Here is a 20,807-nt window from a genome sequence, read left to right as displayed (position 1 = left end):
CTGATATCACCTCCTGTCCTGTATTTTTTTAAAAAATATTTCATTTGTTTCTGGAATATAATGAAAAATATCAAATGGACTAATTAAACAAAAACAAAATCAAACCTTTACACTCTGACATCAAAACGGTGCTAACAAGAGGGGAAGTAAATGACTGAAAAATGTGGGGGAGTGTTGTTGGTTGTGGACAGTAGCTGGATATTTGACAATGCATGGAGTATGAATACACACTTGCTGAGATTAGGAACACTGTACTTGAATCCAATACAGTTTGTAAACAAGTCATCTCAATTATGTGTCCATATAACATTTATCTACATATGCTTTGTGCCTTCCTTTCATTTATGTGTTATGCATGCCTTTATCCTGGCCTCAGAAATGCATTCTGAAGGCACTCGGCACATTAGTTGAGCCCCAACTAGGGGGAGAGAAGTAGTAAATAATTGGAGGAGGAAGAAATCAGAGTTGGAGCTTAAGGGCCATGTAAGATGAATATATAGATATGTATGTGTGTGTGTAAATACACATATATATGTATAAATATATATATGGGCTGGAGCGATAGCACAGTGGGTAAGACGTTTGACTTGCACGTGGCCAACCTGGGTTCGATTCCTCTGCTCCTCTAGGAGAGCCCAGCAAGCTACTGAGAGTAACCCTCCCACATGGCAAAGCCTGGCAAGCTACCTGTGACGTATTCGATATTCCAAGAACAGTAACAACAGTTCTCAACATAGAGATGTTTCTGGTGCTCTCTTGAGCAAATAAATGGGAGGACAGTGCTACAGTGATATGGTGAATTCAAACTTTGTTTATGCAAAATATGAAGGAATCAAATACATATTCTATAAAGCTGATTACACCTATTAAAATTAATATAACTTTAAATAATGTTTAGAAATAAAGTTGATGAATTTTAAGTGTATAGAAAGATATTGACAATATATCAAGGATATTTGAGGAGCAAGAACACATGGCTGTGATCGTTTCTTAAGGTTATTTTTGTTGCTTTTATAGAATATGTTTTCCCTGAGTTTTTGTTAATAGCTTCAGTTTCTTAGAAAGCATCATAATAAATTATATTAAGGTAAAGGTAAAGGCCCTCCCGTTGATCGTCGATTTGCTCGAGCGGGCCCAGTAACGTCTCCATTGGAGACTTTGTTGTTACTGTGTCTGGCATATCGAATACTCTCGGTAGCTTGCCGGGCTCTCCGAGAGGGGCGGAGGAATCGAACTCGGGTCGGCCATGTTGGCCGCTTGTAAGGCGAACGCCCTACCCGCTGTACTATCGCTCCAGCCCAGAGATTTGCTCGAGCGGGCCCAGTAACGTCTCCATTGGAGACTTTGTTGTTACTGTGTCTGGCATATCGAATACTCTCGGTAGCTTGCCGGGCTCTCCGAGAGGGGCGGAGGAATCGAACTCGGGTCGGCCATGTTGGCCGCTTGTAAGGCGAAAGCCCTACCGCTGTGCTATCGCTCCAGCCCAATAAATTATATTATTTTAAAAAAATTATAAAAGGTGGGTTTGTAAGTGGATTCTGTATGTATGGAACCTGGAAACCTACATTAAACATGATGTTTATAACAGAAATACCATCTGCACTTCTATGTTTATTGTAGTACTATTCACAATAGCCAGAAGAAACTATGATATAACTGCACAATGGAATACTATGCAGTTGTTAGTAAACTGACGTCATGAAATTTGCTTATAAATGGATGTACAAGGAAGAACATCATGCTGAATGAAATCAGACATAAGGAAAGGGATATACTGATTGGACTACCCCTTTTTTGGGTTATAAAAAACCAGAGTATGAGACTAATACCCAAGGATAACAGAAACACAGACCAGGAGAATTGGTCAATGGTTGGACACTTGCCACAAGTGCTGAAGGCAGGCGTTTGGAATAAAGAAAGGACCGCTATGACAATGATATTTGGAAGTGATTACTCTGGATGAGAACTGAGTACTGAAAGTAGGTAAAGGAACAAAGGTGATAACCTCTCAATATCTGTATTACAATCCATAATGCCCAAAAGTTGAGAGAGAGAGAGAGAGAGAGAGAGAGAGAGAGAGAGGTGCTTGTCATAGTGTAGAGACAGCAGGCTGTCAGGTGGGGTTTGGGGTTGGGAGAGGGAGTGGTGGGAGAGAAACTGGGGACAATAGCAATGAAACTGTATACTAGAGGAGGTTGGGTGTTAAAATATCCTATGATTGAAACTAAATCCTGAAAAGGTTTGTAATTTGTGTCTTGTGCTGATTCAATACAAAAAAACATGATATTTAGTTTCTACTACCATGCTTAACCTATGAATTAGCTGAAATTTCTTTTTATCACCTTGGCTGGGCTCATTACATGGGTTCCTGTGTGGTAAAACTTTTTTTGTTTTATGGGAACTTAACAGACAAAACTAATAGGGTTGGACTTCTGGTGGAAGGAGAAAAGAGCACAAAATCCCCTAATGACCACAGCTCAGCAGGGTCAGCTAACTTGCGTTATGACTGACCTCCTTCACTGATTTCCTCTTTTGTAATGTGGAAAAGTAAAATGACTTTGCAGGCTGCCAGGGGATTGTCCCCTCCAGTTCACACTAATTTCTTTTCGATCAAAATTGTTTAAAGATTATTTTAAAAATTTGGAGCTTAACATGCAAAAAATGGGCTTAGAACTCTGCCTAACACCATGTACAAAAGTAAGATCAAAATGGATTAAAGAACTCAACATCAGACCATTCAGCATAAGGTGCATTGAAGACACAGTTGGCAAAACCCTCCATGACATTGAGGCTAATGGTATTTTCAAAGATGCCACGCCACTGGCCGAGCAAGTGAAAACAGAGATAGATAAATGGGACTATCTTAAACTAAGAAGTTTCTGCACCTCCAAAGAAACAGTGACCCAAATACAAAAACAGTCTACAGAATGGGAAAGGATATTCGCTGAACACATATCTGACAAGGGGTTGATATCAAGGATATACAAATTACTGGTTGAACTCCACAAGAAGAAAACATCCAACCACATCAAAAAAATGGGGCAATAAAATGAACAGAAACTTTCTCAAAGAAGAACTTCGAATGGCAAAAAAGCACATGAGAAAATGCTCTACATAATTAATCATCAGGGAGATGCAGATCAAAATGAGATACCACAATGGGATACCATCTCACACCTCAGAGACTGGCCCACATTCAAAAGAACAAAAGCAACCAATGCTGGCACAGATGTGGCAAGAAAGGGATACTCCTTCGCTGTTGGTGGGAATGCCGATTGGTTCAGTCCTTCTGGAAAACAGCATGTACAATTCTCAAAAAATTAGAACTTGAACTCCCATTTGACACAGCAATAGCACTCCTGGGAATATATCCCAGAGAGGCAAAAATGTATAGTCAAATTGACATCTGCACTTGTTTGTTCATTGCAGCACTCTTTACAATAGCTAGAAACTGGAATAAATCTGAATGCCCAAGAACAGATGACTGGTTAAAGAAACTTTGGTACATCTATACAATGGAGTACTATGTAGCTGTTAGAAAAGATGAAGTCATAAAATTTACATACAACTGGTACAATATGGAAAGTATAATGCTAAGCGAAATGAGTTAGAAAGAGAGGGATAGACATAGAAAGATTGCATTCATCTGGGGGATATAAAGTAACAAAATACGAGATTAATACCCAAGAATAGCTGAGATCAGCACCAGGAGCATTACTCCATAGCTTAGAGGCCAGCCGGGCATTCTAGGGGAAAGGGCAGCTCAGATTGAGAGGGAGCACCAAATAAAGTGTGTTTGAAGGATCCACCCAGGAGGGGAGATGCATGTTGAAAGTAGACTATGGACTGAACATGTTTGCCACTCAATGCCTCTTTTGTAGACCACAACACCCAAAATGAGAGAGAGAACAAAAGGGAATGCCCTGCCACAGAGGCAGGGTGGGATGGGGTGGGGGTGGAGGTGGGAGACATATTATCCACGGTGGCAGAAAATGGGCACTGGGGGAGGGATGGGTATTTGATCATTGTATAATAGAAACCCAAGCACAAAAAATTGTAAATCTACAACTGTACTTCATGGTGTTTCACTAATAAAAGGAAAAAAAAGGAAAAATATTGGAGCTTAATGATTTGTTCTCATATATTTTCCCTACATGGTATAATTTGGCATTGATATAGGAAGGCTTGTAGATGACAGACAATAGGCAGATCGGGCGATAGTTGCCAATGTCATGGATGTCTCCCTTCTTGAACAGTAGTACGGTCCTGCTGGTTTTCCATTGAGATGGAACCTTGCATTCAGACAGGTAGCGAGTGAAGAGCCGAGCCAGTGTATTGATGAGTACTGACGGCAGGTTCTTCAGGTGTTCAGGTCTGACCTTGTCTGGGCCGGGTGCTGTTTGCTTCTTTACTGATGAAATGGCGTGTCGGATTTCGGAAGGGAGAACGTTGGGAACGACATACCCATCCTGTGGAATTTGGTATGTCGGCAAGTGGACATGGCTATTGAAGAGATTTGAGTAGAAGTCATGGATAATCTTCTCCATTGCCGTTCTGGAGGATGTGATGGATCCATCAGGACGTCGGAGGGCAGTCATCTTGGTCTTATAGTTGGCAAAGGACAGGCGGGCGTTACGAATACTTTTCCCGGCTTCTGCCGCATCTACCAGTACTTCTGCTCTTCTCTCTTTGAGGTCTTCCTTGATCGCATCTCTGCACTGCTTTGCGAGCTCGGACGTTAGCTTGCGGTTGCCTGAGGCATGCGCCAAACCACGCTGGCGAATTAGCTCAAGAGTTTTCGAAGATAGTTGCCAATCCATGACATTGGCAACTATCGCCCGATCTGCCTATTGTCTGTCATCTACAAGTTGTTCACTCGAGTCATCCTGAATAGGATTGGCAGAACACTAGATGAAGGACAACCATGTGAGCAAGCAGGGTTCCGCAAAGGATTCAGCACCATCGACCATATCCACACGATAACCAAGCTCATTGAGGTTTCTCGGGAGTTCAAGATGCCGCTCTGCTTAACGTTCATTGATTTAAAGAAGGCCTTTGATTCTGTTGAGACGGAAGCGGTCATTGAAGCCCTAGCCAATCAGGGCATTCAAGCCCAATACATCAGGATCCTCCGTGAGCTGTATTGCGGATTCACTACCAGGATCTCACCATTCTACAAAGAAGTGATCGTTGATGTCAAGAGAGGGGTGCGGCAGGGTGATACCATTTCACCAAAACTCTTCAGTGCCACCCTCGAGAACATCATGCGACGACTGGAATGGGAAGGAATGGGAGTGAAGATAGATGGTCGGCAACTACACCACCTCCGCTTTGCTGATGACATTGTTTTAATAACACCAAACATCAGCCAAGCGGCACAAATGCTGGCCGACTTTGACCGTGAGTGTGGAAAGGTAGGACTACAGCTGAATCTTACGAAGACAATGTTTATGAGAAACAGCCTTGTTCCTGACGCCCCATTCGCTCTCAATGGAACGACCATCTCCGAATGCAACAGCTATGTGTACCTAGGTCGAGAGGTCAACATGACAAATGACCTGGCACCCGAGCTGCGCAGGAGGAAGAGAGCGGCTTGGAACGCCTTCAAGAACGTCGAAGAAATAGCTAAGAGGACGAAGAACCTCCGGCTCCGGGCACATCTCTTTGATTCCACTGTTCTTCCTGCATTAACATATGCCTCAGAGACCTGGGCCCTACGCAAACAGGATGAGAACGCCATTCAGGTCTCCCAAAGAAGAATAGAAAGAGCTATGCTTGGAATATCACGTTTCACTCAAATGAGAGAACGAATCCGGAGTTCTGACATCCGTCGACGATCAAGGATCAGGGACGCTGTCTCATTTGCCAAGGTGTTGAAAATCAGATGGGCTGGTCACGTAATGAGATTTAAAGACGACCGTTGGACTAGAGCTGTTACTGATTGGATTCCACGGGATGTCAAGAGACCGCGTGGCCGCCCACCTACCAGATGGTCAGACTTCTTTGTCAAGATCATGAACGATCGGTTTGAGGCCCTCCATGTTCCCGGAGCGAAGAGATGCCATTGGGCTACACTAGCACGCGACAGGGACAAATGGAGACGTTACTGGCGCCCGCTCGAGCAAATCGACGACTAACGGGAAGTTAAGTGATTAAGTGATTAAGTGATAGGAAGGCTAGCATGAAAAAGTTGAGGTGTATATCTTAACCACCAATGCCAAAACCACTGTAAGTATGGAACCCAAAGTACAATAGTTAAACTTCAAAATGTGTTCGTCAAGGAAATCGGTGGGAATGCAGGGCGAAATGGGTCGTTTGTTGGTCGAGGGTTGAAGACACTGGTGGTGTTATTAGAATTGGAATATTGTATGACAAAACTCCATTATAAATGACTTTGTAAATCAAAATTGCCTAAATGTTAAAAAAAGAGAAGTCAACTCATATCTATATTTCAAGAAAGCTTGTCTTTGCAAATTTTGGCATGGAGAGCATAGTTGGTAGAGAGATGGAGAAAGAAAGGGAGAGTTGAAGGTTGGGAAGAGAATCCTGGATATCATGGAAGAGATGAAAGTTGATCTTAGAAGATTTGGAGCCATCAGAGTTTAGAGAGTTAAATGGTGAGACCATAGCAGTTTAGGTAGTTAAATAGAGAGATTGGTTTAAGTCATCAGCAGTGTATACATAGAGTTCAAAGACCTCACAGATATTCAGGCTATATCAACTAACAAGGGGACCGTTTTTTTCCTGAAGCACTATTTAAGTATAATATATTGCCAGAATGAATGATAAGAAGCTGGTTCTCTTTTTCACAGATTAGTACAATAGAGATGAAAACTTTTATACAAAGGAATCTATCACCTTGTCTTATTGCTCTGCTTTCTTTTCATCATTCCATTCTCCCCCATGACCCTACCTAATCAGGGCTATCCACATTTCTAGCAGTGTCACCACATAGCCTCAGAGCATGTATTAACTGCCAGTAGCTCACAGTTCTCTTGTTTTACCCACACCCAGGCCAGAGCTATCCTTCTGCAAACGAAGATGTCTGCTGAAGGCCCTTTCTTCCTTGAAGTGGCAGTCATGGTTTACCTCTTATTAATCATTGTGTTTACAAATTTCGATGAATGTCACTATACTAGTGACAGGGATTTTCCAAACTAAGGGAAGAATAAACATTTTCCATTACCCCAAGAATTTTGGGCAGTTATTTTCTATCCACTGCAAATCACTTAATCACTTAATCACTTAATCACTTAACTTCCCGTTAGTCGTCGATTTGCTCGAGCGGGCACCAGTAACGTCTCCATTTGTCCCTGTCGCGTGCTAGTGTAGCCCAATGGCATCTTTCGCTCCGGGAATATGAAGAGCCTCAAACCGATCATTCATGATCTTGATGAAGAAGTCTGACCATCTGGTAGGTGGGCGGCCATGCGGTCTCTTGACATCCCGTGGAATCCAATCAGTAACAGCTCTAGTCCAACGGTCATCTTTAAATCTCATTACGTGAGCAGCCCATCTGATTTTCGACCCCTTGGCAAATGAGACAGCATCCCTGATCCTTGATCGTCGACGGATGTCAGAACTCAGGATTCGTTCTCTCATTTGAGTGAAACGTGATATTCCAAGCATAGCTCTTTCTATTCTTCTTTTGGAGACCTGAAAGGCGTTCTCATCTTGTTTGCGTAGGGCCCAGGTCTCTGAGGCATATGTTAATGCAGGAAGAACAGTGGAATCAAAGAGATGTGCCTGGAGCCGGAGGTTCTTCTTCCTCTTAGCTATTTCTTTGACGTTCTTGAAGGCATTCCAAGCCGGTCTCTTCCTACTGCGCAGCTCGGGTGCCAGTCATTTGTCATGTTGATCTCTCGACGTAGGTAGACATAGCTGTTGCATTCGGAGATGGTCGTTCCATTGAGAGCGAATGGGGCATCAGGAACAAGGCTGTTTCTCATAAACATTGTCTTCGTAAGATTCAGCTGTAGTCCGACCTTTCCACACTCACGGTCAAAGTCTGCCAGCATTTGTGCCGCTTGGCTGATGTTTGGTGTTATTAAAATAATGTCATCAGCAAAGCGGAGGTGGTGTTGTTGCCGACCATCTATCTTCACTCCCATTCCTTCCCATTCCAGTCATCGCATGATGTTCTCGAGGGTGGCACTGAAGAGTTTCGGTGAAATGGTATCACCCTGGCGCACCCCTCTCTTGACGTCAACGATCACTTCTTTGTAGAATGGTGAGATCCTGGTAGTGAATCCGCAATACAGCTCACGGAGAATCCTGATGTATTGGGCTTGAATGCCCTGATTGGCTAGGGCTTCAATGACCGCTTCCGTCTCAACAGAATCAAAGGCCTTCTTTAAATCAATGAACGTTAAGCAGAGCGGCATCTTGAACTCCCGAGAAACCTCAATGAGTTTGGTTATCGTGTGGATATGGTCGATGGTGCTGAATCCTTTGCGGAACCCTGCTTGCTCACATGGTTGTCCTTCATCTAGTGTTCTGCCAATCCTATTTAGGATGACTCGAGTGAACAACTTGTAGATGACAGACAATAGGCAGATCGGGCGATAGTTGCCAATATCATGGATGTCTCCCTTCGTGAACAGTAGTACGGTCCTGCTGGTTTTCCATTGGGACGGAACCTTTCATTCAGACAGGTAGCGAGTGAAGAGCTGAGCCAGTGTATTGATGAGTACTGACAGCAGGTTCTTCAGGTGTTCAGGTCTGACCTTGTCTGGGCCAGGTGCTGTTTGTTTCTTTACCAACGAAATGGCGTGTCGGATTTCGGAAGGGAGAACTTTGGGAACAACATACCCATCCTGTGGAATTTGGTATGTCGGCAAGTAGACATGGCTATCGAAGATATTTGAGTAGAAGTCATGGATAATATTCTCCATTGCCGTTCTGGAGGATGTGATGGATCCATCAGGACGTCGGAGGGCAGTCATCTTGGTCTTATAGTTGGCGAAGGACAGGCGGGCCTTACGAATACTTTTCCTGGCATCTGCCGCATATACCAGTACTTCTGATCTTCTCTCTTTGAGGTCTTCCTTGATCGCATCTCTGCACTGCTTTGCGAGCTCGGACGTTAGCTTGCGGTTGCCTGAGTCATGCGGCAAACCACGCTGGCGAATTATCTCAAGAGTTTTCGAAGATAGGCGATTTTTTGTGGCTATCTCTCTCTTGGCATTCCTCGCACATTCATGGAGGTGCTGAACCAGTGGATCATATTCCTCGTCATTGTTGTCAACAATGGCATCTTCCCATGTTGCTGCAATAGTACCAAAGAGTTCTCAGTTGGTCGTCATTCTGGGAGTTCTCTTTTTGAACTTTGCAGCCCTTTCTCCCCGCTCTGTGAAGTAGAATTTTGCACGAAGGAGACGGTGGTCCGATCCCGTTCGAAATTTCGGGAGAACAGCGACATCAGTCAGGCAAAACCGTCGATTGAATATGATGTGGTCTATTTCGTTGTGGAATCGTCCACCGGGAGACTCCCATGTCCATCGTTTAGATTCTGCCTTCTGGAACTGTGAGTTACCATGAATGGTCTTGGTCGACATGATGAACTCAGACAGTCTCTCAGCCTGTTCGTTCCATTCTAGGCCATGGGTCCCGATGTGAAGTTCTTCGGCTGATCTTCTCGGTCCTATCTTGGCATTAAAATCACCCAAAATGGTCTTGTAGAAGGTGTGGTCTTCTTTATAGAACTTCTCTAGTTCCATGTAGAACTTCTCGATTTCTCTTTCATCATAATGAGATGTTGGTGCATAGACAACGAAGATAGAAACTGCAGGCAGTGAGCCACATCTATTCAAATGTAAACGTCCGATTCAGGTTGTTAGACATTCAAATGAATCAATGCTCTTGGCCAAGTTTGTGTTGACAAGGACACCGACGCCTCCAACACCTCTTTTATCGCATGTTCCGAGGAACAATTCTCCTCCAGTGTCGAAAACTGCATGGTGAGATTCGTGCCTTCTTGTCTCGGTCAGACCAATCATGTCGTACTTGATCATTCGTGCTTGTACCATCAGGTCCTCGATGGATGCATCTGATGCTAGCATACGTGCATTGAAAGTACAGACGATCATTTTTGTCTTCCTTCGTTGTGGCAGCCTAGGTCGACCTTGAGATTTTGTCGGCCTCTCCTTTCTCATCCTTCTCAGTGCTGCCATGTCGGTGAAGCCTTCAGGGTCAGGTGAATGAGACCAGTTGTAGTTACTTGTTTTGGCATATCGAATACACAACGGATAGCTTGCCAGGCTCTTCCGTGTGGGCGGAATACTCTCGGTAGCTTGCCAATCTTTCCGAGAGGGATAGAGGTTTTTGGGGTGACCTCTAATCACCCTTGTAGGTGTTACCATATTTGAACCCTATAAAATATGGTACGACAATTCCAGAGGATGGGTATTTAGTGTCTTATGATGTGTCGCTCGGCCGCAAGGGGCCGCGCGGTTCCGGAAAGCGTCCTGGAGTGTGGCGACGGCTGGGTAGTGGAAGTAGTGTCGAGAGTGGAAGTCTGCCAGCGGGGTATTTATCTGGGTAGGGTGGGTCTCCTGTGCACAGTTTGATCCCTGGATGGTTGATGGAAGCATACAGGGCAGGGTAGGGTGGGGCTCCTGATTAGAATCCCTTTGTCACCTGTGGTGGTGGGAGCAAGCAGAGAAGCTCTGTCCCTGGGTCCGCGGAGCCTGGAGTCCAAGGTCTCAGAGAGTTCCGCTTATCTTGTTCTGTGGGTCTTCAGTTGTGCATGGGTCTCAGCCGGAGCTGCCACGCGGGTCCGGAAAGTGTCCTGGAGTGTGGCGAGGGCTGGGTAGTCGAAGTAGTGTCGAGAGTGGAAGTCTGCCAGTGGGGTATTTATCTGGGTAGGGTGGGTCTCCTGTACACCTTTTGATCCCTGGGTGGTTGATGGTAGCAGACAGGGCAGGGTAGGGTGGGGCAAATAATCTATGATAATTAGTCAACAGAACTGAAGTAAAAACAGGGACATTTGTCAATTTGGTGCCATGACTAGTCAGTCTTAGTGTAAATATATATTTCTAGAAAAAAAGCCGAAGAAAATGAGTTGGTTGCTAGCAAAGAATGCCAAATCTCTGCCAAGAAATCCCTTGAAAATAAAAATTGTGACTATGTACAGAACATGAGTGCCACTCAATGCCTCTTTTGCAGACCAAAACACCCAAAACGGGAGAGAGAGCAAAAGGGAATGCGCTGCCATAGAGGCATGGTGGGATGGGTGGATGTGTGTGGGAGGGATACTGGAATCCATGGTGGTGGAAAATGGGCAATGACGGAGGCATGGGCATTTGATCATTGTATAATCGAAACCCAAGGACAAAAATTGGTAAATCTACAACTGTACCTCATGGTGTTTCACTAATAAAAATTAAAAATAAAATAAAATACAAATTGTTTTGTCTGCCAGAGATCAATAGATGGGAACCTGAGTGAAGGCAAAAGATTAAGTTGGTTGACTTTTATTTTTCCTTGAGTATATAAATTTGATTTTGGAATCAATTTATTTGACAGTTTATCAAGACAGAGAAATTTTCATCACTTCTCTTATTTAAAAGTATAGTGATACACCATATCTCTATCTCACTTTATTTTTATTTCTGATAGTTTGACGCAATAAATATGTCAAAATCATAGATAAATGTCAATTATTTAAATACTTTTTGTTATGTATAATTACTTTATAGAACTGCTTAAATTTTAGGATTATGCAGAATCAACATGCATGTATCACATTACACTCACCACTGAAAAGCCTACTCTGTCATTCACCATTGTTCAATTTTTCCACTTTGATTACACCTTTCCTTCTGGTAACTAAATAGACTTATAGTTCTATAGTTTGTTTTTATTGCTTTGAAAAGATCAAAACTATGCAATTTTCAACATTGGATGAAACTAGAGGATATCATGCATGTAAAGTTAGCCTTAAGGAAAGGAACAGATACAGAGAGATTTTTCTCATATATGGGATGTAAAGACACACAGCAAGGTAGCAACAAAGGTTCAAGGGCAATGTAAAGGGAGAACTGATCCACACAATTGAGTCAGGGGATTGGGAAGGAGGGATTCTGGGGGTTTGGGGGAGAGGGAGGGGTTATTTTTTGAGAGAATGAGGAGTGTCATGTTGGAATTGTGTGTATGACAAACCATTATTAATTGAATTATAAATCATAGAATATAAACAATGATTTAGACGTTGGTCAATCCCATTTTATTCTTTTAATTTGTTTTCTCCATATGCTACATATGCATGAACTTGTATGATGCCTATCTTTCCCTGCCTGGTTTATGTCACTAACCATAATATCCTCATGTTATCCATTTTTATACAAATAATAAGAAGATTTCACTTCATACAACTGAGTAGTATTCCATTGCTTTACCACCTTTCATTTTCAAAATTTGTGGTTTAAAAGATACAAATATTGGTTTTAACATTGCTCTGGTGCTTTAAAATATTTAGTTTAGTGAAGCAAAATAGATATTATTGAAAAACACTTAGAAACTTGTGAAACAGGTGTAGGGTGGAATGGAATATATGTTCAAGAGAGAACACTCGTTTAACAAAGCAAGCAAAGAGAGACATGCAGAAAGGAAGCACGGTATTTCTTCAAGGGAGAACACAAGTTTGAGGACCAAGCCGACTCTGGTAGTTTAGGAATAAGAACTTGGAGTGGTATGAACTTAACTTGTGCACTTTAGGGGAGAACCTGAGTGACACTATTAGAAGTATGCTCAGGATATCTTAAACAGGAGTCTGCACTTGGAGTGAGAAGGGTAGAGAGTTCTTTCGGGAGATCTGGACTGTGGAGAACAGTAATATTATAACATTAATGATAGTATCTTACCGTGGGATTCCAAAAAAATCTTTAACAGTGGCGTAAGAAATGATAACATTCTTAGGTATTTGGATTTCCTGTGGAAACTACTGGGAAGCTGTGTTGATGCTCTGGATGTCTCCAACTGAAACAAGGTCAACAAGTCATGAATGAAAAATTACAAGTTAGATGGATCAAGGATTCTGATCCCAGTGGACGGCTAGCTTCTGGTTAGACAATTTCTACTGATGGCCTGATGTAGGTTCTGATCCTGGGATACGTAACAGACAGGGATCCTCAGAAGTGAAGCCTCTGAGACAGAAGTCATTCATGCCAACTTATGGGTTATCAATGTTTGCTCATGGCTGCTACCATTATAACATGTCATTCAATGGTTTTGTGGTTTCAATTTACTGTGCCAATGTAAAGATGAAGTTTCTAAATCAAAGGTAAAAATCTGAGGCCCTCAAGATGATGAATTGTGGGGATGGGGGGGGAGCTGGAGCTATAGTACAGCAGGTAGGGCATTTGCCTTGCACACGGCATACCCAGGATAGATTCCCAGCATCCTGTATGGTCCCCCCAAGCACCGTGAGGAGTAATTCCTGAGTGCAGAGCCAGGAGTATCCCCTGTGCATCGCCAGGTGTGACCCAAAAACGCAAAAAAAAAGATGATGACTTACCTTTATATATTTTGAAGTCAAGTAGAAGCAGCCAGAAAACTCCCCAGAAAAAACTTCTCCAGGATCAAAAACATCATCACCTCTAGCGTGAGAGCATACAGAAAATAAGGTTTCCATTTATGCCAAATTAAAGCAAGCCATACATGATCTTGGAAAGTCTGTCAAAGGAAAGCATGGATTTAGGAAGGATAAGGTGACAACTGGGTCTTATAATATACAAGATATATATATTAAAATATACAATATTTTATAAGTATTTATATATATTTATTTATATTAAAATATAATATGTATCTTAAAATATACAAGAGAAGCAAAGGTCATGAAGTAGGAGGTAAGGTGGCAATCAGGTCCACTACAAAAAGCATTTTTTAATAAAAAGAGAAAATGTAATGAGACATCAAATAAGACCTTTGTAAATATGTAAGAACAGGGTTATAACTCAGTGATTCAGAATTTGTCTTCCATTGTATGATGATCTGTGATTGATCCTTAGCACTGTAAACAACATTGTTTTTAATTTTTAATTTCTTTCTTTCTTTCTTTCTTGCTTGCTTGCTTTTTAATTTTTTGAGTCTTACCTGGCTATGTATAGGCGTTAATTTTAATTTTTTAAAAAAGTTATAATTTTACTTTTTTACCTGTAGTTTAAAACGAAATCTAAATTATTTTAGAGTAAATATATGTGAAGAAGAATAAAATTTACAGGAACTATTTAGTATTCTTAATGATATTGCAGTCAGAACTTTGAGTATTATGAATGGAGAAAAGAGGCACTATTTTGTTGACGGTTACTCTAACTAGATGTTCTGATGATTATTGGTTCTTTGGGGACACATCCAGTCATGTTCAGGTGCTGCTTTGGCTCAAGGGTCTCTTCCAGTGTTGCTCAGGGTACTATGTTGTGCCAGGAAAAGAGTCTGCTTCTTTTACAGGCAAAGTCCACAGTCGTTCCAGTGAGCTATCACTCCAGTCTGAAAGGCTCTTAAGAAAGACTCTCATTTCACAAAATAAGTGGGGAACCTTTATTGCAGATGCTTGTTTAAATTGTTTGGCATGGAACCAGAGACACCAGCTTTCATTCAAAAAGTGGCCAGTGAGATTAATACCAGGAGTTTTGCTCCATAGTTTGGAATCCAGCCACACATTCTAGGGGGAAAGGGAGCTCATATAGAGTAAGGAGCACCAAATAAAGGGTGTTTGGAGGATCCTCCCAGGATTGGAGAAGCATTCTGAAAGTAGAGTATAGACCAACATGATTGCCAGTCAATGCCTCTTTTGCAAACCACAACACCCAAAAGGAAAGAGAGAACAAAAGGGAATGCCCTGCCACAAAGGCATGGTGGGATTGGGGGATAGGGGGTGGGAGGGACACTGGGACCCGTGGTGGTGGAAAATGGGCACTGGTGGAGGGATGGGTATTTGATCATTGTACAATTGAAACCCAAGCACAGAAATTTGTAAATCTATAACTGTACCTCATGGTGTTTCACTAACAAAAATTTAAAAAATATATAAATGGCAGAGAATGGGCACTGATTGACGGATGGGTACTGGATCATTGTATAACTGAAACCCAAGCACAAAAATTTGTAAGTCTACAACTGTACCTCCTGGTGTTTCAGTAATAAGCATTAAAAGAATAAAAAGTGAGGCAATGCATAAAAAAAAGTGGTCAGGTACCATCAATGCTGCTGCCCACACCCACACCGGGAGTGACAATGCTATGAGCAAGGGTTTCCATACTTGGATTCTCAAGATAGTGCCCCAGGAAATACTGACACGCAGCAGCATTTTGGACCCAACCTATTATAAAATTTGTTAGAGGTTAATTGATACCAAACAAGAAAATTCAGGACTGTTGTGTAGCTTCTTTGATAATTTATTTTTCTCTAGTAGCTTGTAGATATTAGGGGTGGCAGTGGTATATTCTATAATAAACAGTATTGCGTTTTTAAAATGTTGAAGGCCTAAGGTATATAAAGGAGGCAAAATAAAATGAGTAAATATGTACACACATGGACACTTTTGTTCTTTCTTTAGCAATTGCTTGGATGAAAATTGTAGATGGGTAGCATGTATTTAAGTAGCTGGAGATAGGGATCAGGGGTAGTGCGGACTGCAGGGGAGGGTGGAAAGATGGGAAGAGATTATAAGTGTGTGTGTTTATGAGTGCTATTGTGTGAGAATGTTGAGTTTATAAGAATTCATGCATGCATGTGTGAGTAAGAGAGAGAGAGAGAGAGAAAGAGAATGAGTGTGTGTGCATGTATCCGTGTGTGTGTGTTTTCTTAGAAAAATCCTATATTTCACCTGAACTACTGTACCAAGTGATGCTGTCATTCATTATGAGAATGTAATAAATAAATTTTATTAAATTCAGGTGGTGAAATATGTTGGCCTTTAAGCCCTTCCCCTCCCCAATTCATCAAATTCTTCCTATAATTTTCATTTACTCCCTGACCTCTTCAGGACTCAATTGGATTTAATCTGCCACATCCAAATTTATCTCTTTTAGAAAAAGTAATTAGATTAAAATATAAATCACAGTATTGTTAACATTCAAGTGGGTTCTAATGATAATTAATAATTTCTATTCATAGAAATACTTATTCAGGCCACACAATAAGGCAAAATTCAGAATATTGGACAGAAGTCAATTATTTCTCAAGCAGAACTAGCTATATTATAGCCATTCTAAAGATGTTAGAAATGTGCAGTCCAGACATTAGAGGTTCATGCTATAAGTAAAAGATTTCTCGTTTTCTCACCTGAATCCTATTCTCCATAATAATAATTGAATAAATGAATAAGTGACAGAAATAATTGAATGTTGTATTCTTCACTTGAAGGTTTTATTCACAGATCTTGTCTCATAAAAATTATTCAGAAAACATTATATTAAACAAACATTCCATGGTGATTAATCAGAATTCTTATGTTTGAAAGTGACAAACTCATACCACACTCATTTTAAACTAAGAAGATACTTGATTCATGTACCTATAAAGCTGGAGTGCCCTCTAGGTATGGTTGGGTCCAAAGAGTTGATTTTTATTTATTTACTTATTGATTGATTGAGTGATTGACTGAATCACCATGAGTGGTTGACTGAATCACTAGGACATAAAGAGATACAAAGCTGTTCATGAGTAGGTTTCAGTCATACAGTGTTCCAAGACCCATTGCTCCACCAGTGAACATTTCCCACCTACAGTGTCCCCAGTTTTCCCCCTGAAATCCTTTCTCTCCCTCTCTCTCTCCTCACCCCCGCCCCCTGTCTCTCCCTTTATTCTACCTATCTACCCATCTACCGATCTCTCCCTTTTGAGGCATCATGGTTTACAACACAGGAACAGATAGGTTACCATGATTCTTCCTTTACCTATTTTCACTTCACAGTTCTTTTCCAGCATGATCATTTCCAACTATCTTTGTCATAGTGGTCTCTTCTCGATCCCAACTGCCATCTCCCCCAGCCCATAAGGTAGGCTTCTAACAGTGGACCAATCATCCTGGCCCTTATTTCTACTGTCCTAAGGTATTAATCTAAAGTTATGTTTTTTCATATCCCACAAATGAATAAAATCCTATATCTGTCTGTCTCCTTCTGACTCATCACACTCAGCATGATACTCTTCATGTACATCCATTTATAAGCATACTTCATAACTTCATTTTCACTAACAGCTGCATAGTATTCCATTGTTTAGATATACCATAGTTTCTCTAACTAATCATTGAGGATTCTTGGGCATACAAGTTGTTTCCAGATTCTCACTATTGTGAATAGTGCTTCAATGAACATAGAAGTGCAGATAGCATTTCTGCTGTGTGTTTTGGGGCCTGGGAGTATATTGCCAAAAGTGGTATTGCTGGATTCATGGAAGCTCAATTTGTAGCTTTCTGAGAAATGCCCATATTGTTTTCCGAAAAGGCTGAAGCAATCGGCATCCCCACCAACAGTAAAGAAGAGACCCTTTCTCCACACTTCCATGCTGACATTGGTTGCTCTTGTTCTTTTTGATGTGTGTCAATCTCTGTGGTATGAGATATCTCATTGCTGTTTTGATTTGTATCTCCCTGATGATTCATGATGTAGAAAATTTTACCTCTGTTTTTTGGTCATTTGTATTTATTCTTTGAGGAAGTTTCTGTTCATTTCTTCTCCTCATGTTTTGGTGGGGTTGGATGTCTTTTTCTCATAAAGTTCTACCAGTGCCATATATATCTTGGGTTATATACAATAAGGGGTTAATTGTATGGGTATTGCATAAATAATTTTTCCCCATTATGTGGGCTCTCTTTTTATCATGGTCACCATTTTTTCTGAGTTGCAGAAACTTCTTAGTTTAATGTAGTCTCATTTGTTTATCTTCACTTCCTCTTCCTTGGTCAGTGGTGTATCATTCTAGAAGTTTCCCTTAGCTTTAATGTCATGGAGGGATCTTCCCACATTTTTCTCCATATATCTTAAGAATTCAGGTATGATATTGAGGTCTTTAATTCATTTGATCTGACTTTGTGCCTGGCACTATAAAGAGGTCTGAGTTAAATTTTTTTTGCATGTTGCTGACCAGTTTTCCCAGCAGCACTTGTTGAAGAGACTTCCTTGCTCAACTTCATATTTATTGAGCCTTTATGATACATTAGGTAATAATAATCTGAGGGCCAGCGTAAGGATATTTGACTATATTCCATTGATCTGAGGCCTGTCTTTATCTGAATATCATGCTAATTTGATTACTACGACTTTGTAGTAGGGTTTGAAGTTGGGGAAGCTGTTCCCTTCTTCTTTTTACCAAAGATTGCTTTAGCTCATCATGGGAGTTTATTGTTGTGTATGAGTTTCAAGAGGGTTTAATCGATTTCTTTGAAAAATGTTATGGGTATCCTTATAGAAAGTGCATTAAATCTTTATAGCGCTGTGGGGTGTATTGCCATTTTGACAGTGTTAATCCTCTCAATCAATGAGCATGGGATGTGATTCCATTTCCTCATATCCTCTTTTATTTCATGAAGTAGTGTTTTGTAGAGTATTTTTGGTATAGGTCCTTAACATTTTTAGTTGATTCTAGTATACTTGATTTTCTGAGGTTATTGTGAATGGGTTTGTTTTTCGCCTATCTCTTTTTTCTCTTTCATTAATAGTATTTGGGAAAGCCATGGACTATTGGATATTGATTTTGTAATATGCTACTTTAGTAAACAAATCTATTCTTCCCAGGAGCTTTTTGCTAGATTCTTTGGGATTTTCTAAGTATACTATCATGTCGTCTCCAAATAGTAAAAGCTTGAGTTCTTCCTTTTTTTATCTGGATGCCCTTGATATCTTTTTCTTACCAAAATCATATGGCAAGTACTTCAAGTACTATGTTGAATAGGAGTGGTGAGAGTGGGTAACTTGTTTTGTGCCTGATTGTATTTTGGGAATCTAGCTCATTGATTTTTCTCCAAGCCTTTAGTTTTTCCCCATTGAGAATAATGCTTGGTGTGGGTTTGTAGTAGTTTGCTTTGACTAGATGGAGGAAAGTACTTTCAACTCCCATTTTGTTGAGAGTTTTTCATCATGAATGGGTGCTGGATCTCATCAAATGCTTTATCTACAACTATTGATATTATCATATGATTTTTATCTTTATTTTATTGAGATGGTGTATTCTGTTGATTGACTTGAGAATGTTAAGCCATCCTTGCATCCGCAAGATAAACCTACTTGGTCATAGAGTGTGACCTTTTGAGGAGTTTCTGATTTCTCTTTGCTGGTATAATCTTGAGGATCTTTGCATCTGTATTTATCAAAGAAATAGGTCTGTAATTTTCTTTTTTGTGGTTTCTCTGTCTGATTTGAATATCAGGGTGATCTTTGCCTCATAGAAATTGCTTGGGAGTATTTCTGTTTCTTCAATTTCCTGGAAAATCTTAAAAAATATTGGCAGTAGGTCCTCCTGAAAGGTTTGAAATACTTCATTAGTGAATCCATTTGGGCCTGGGCTCCTGTTTTGGGGGATACTTTTGATTATCATTTCAATTTCCTTGTAGTGATGGGTTCGAGTTTTCAAAATGTTCTTTGTTCAGCCTTGGGAGGTAATTGGAATCCAGTAATTTATCAATTTATTTCAGATTCTCTCATTTCCTGCTTTAAAGATTCTCAAAATAATCTCTGATGATCCTATGGATTTTGTAGTTTCTATTATGATGCCTCCCTTTGCATTTCTGATTCGGTTTATTAGGATTCTTTCTCTTTTCTTTTTGTGAGTCTTGCTAGTGGTTTATCGATCTTATTTATTTTCTCAAAGAACCATGTCTTGCTTTTGTTGGTCTTCTGAATTGTATTTTGGGATTATATCTCATTGATTTCTGCTCCAGGTTTTATTATTTCTTTCCTCCTGGCTAGTTTGGACTCCTTTTCTTGGTCATTTTCCAAAATCTTGAACTGTAAGTTATTTTTGTAGGCCCTTTCTTTCTTCCAGTTGAATTCTGGCGGAGCTATAAACTTTCCTCTTAGAACTGATTTTGCTCTGTCCCACAAGTTCTGGTAGTTCCTCGTTGTCATTTTTTCTGGAATCTTTTTATTTCCTCCGTGATTTCTTCTCTAAGCCAATGGTTGTTCATTACTTCCCTCAAATAAAATATTTTCTTGCCGAGTTTTTGTCTGTTTGATCTATTGAGAAGTGAGAAAGTACTGTTGAAATCTCCATCTAGTATTGTGTTGCTATCAATGTTTTTCTTTAAGTCTATTAGAAGTTGTTTTTACGTATTTTGCTGGTCTGTCATTAGGAGCATCTACATTGAGGAGGGTGAGTTCTTTCTGATGTACATATCCCATGATCATTAAGAAATGACCTTCACTGTCTCTTATAACCTTTAGTCTGAAGTTCATGTGGTCTGATACTAGTATTGCCACTGCAGCTTTTTGGAGGTGTTCTTTTCTTGAAGAATTGTTTTCCAGCCTTTTACTTTTAGCCCATGGTTGCTTTGATTGCTCAGATGTATTTCTTGCAGGCAGCAGAATGTTGGGTTCAGTTTTCTATTTCATCCTGCCGTCCTGTGCCTCTGAATTGGTGTATTTAGTCCATTGACGTTGAGAGAGATCATTGTGATAGGGATTGTTGCTATCTTTATGTCGAAATTTGGAGTACTTGTGGGGCTTGTCTTAGCTTAAAGTAGCCCTGTTAATTCTTAATGCAAGAAAAATATGGAACACTTTACAAGTTGGCCTGTCATCTCTGTGTAAGGATCATGCTAATCTCTGTATCATTTCAATTTTAGTATATGTGTTGCCAAACTC

General features: G+C 40.7%; 1 pseudogene; it reads right to left on the bottom strand.

The window, feature by feature from the left end:
* Positions 1 to 20,708: 20,708 nt before the first annotated feature.
* Positions 20,709 to 20,807, bottom strand: LOC130036956 (uncharacterized; annotated as a pseudogene).

The sequence above is a fragment of the Sorex fumeus genome, unplaced genomic scaffold (genome assembly GCF_029834395.1).
Source record: "Sorex fumeus unplaced genomic scaffold, SorFum_2.1 ptg000070l, whole genome shotgun sequence".
NCBI lineage: Eukaryota > Metazoa > Chordata > Mammalia > Eulipotyphla > Soricidae > Sorex > Sorex fumeus.
This window is presented reverse-complemented; position numbering and strand designations above follow the sequence as displayed.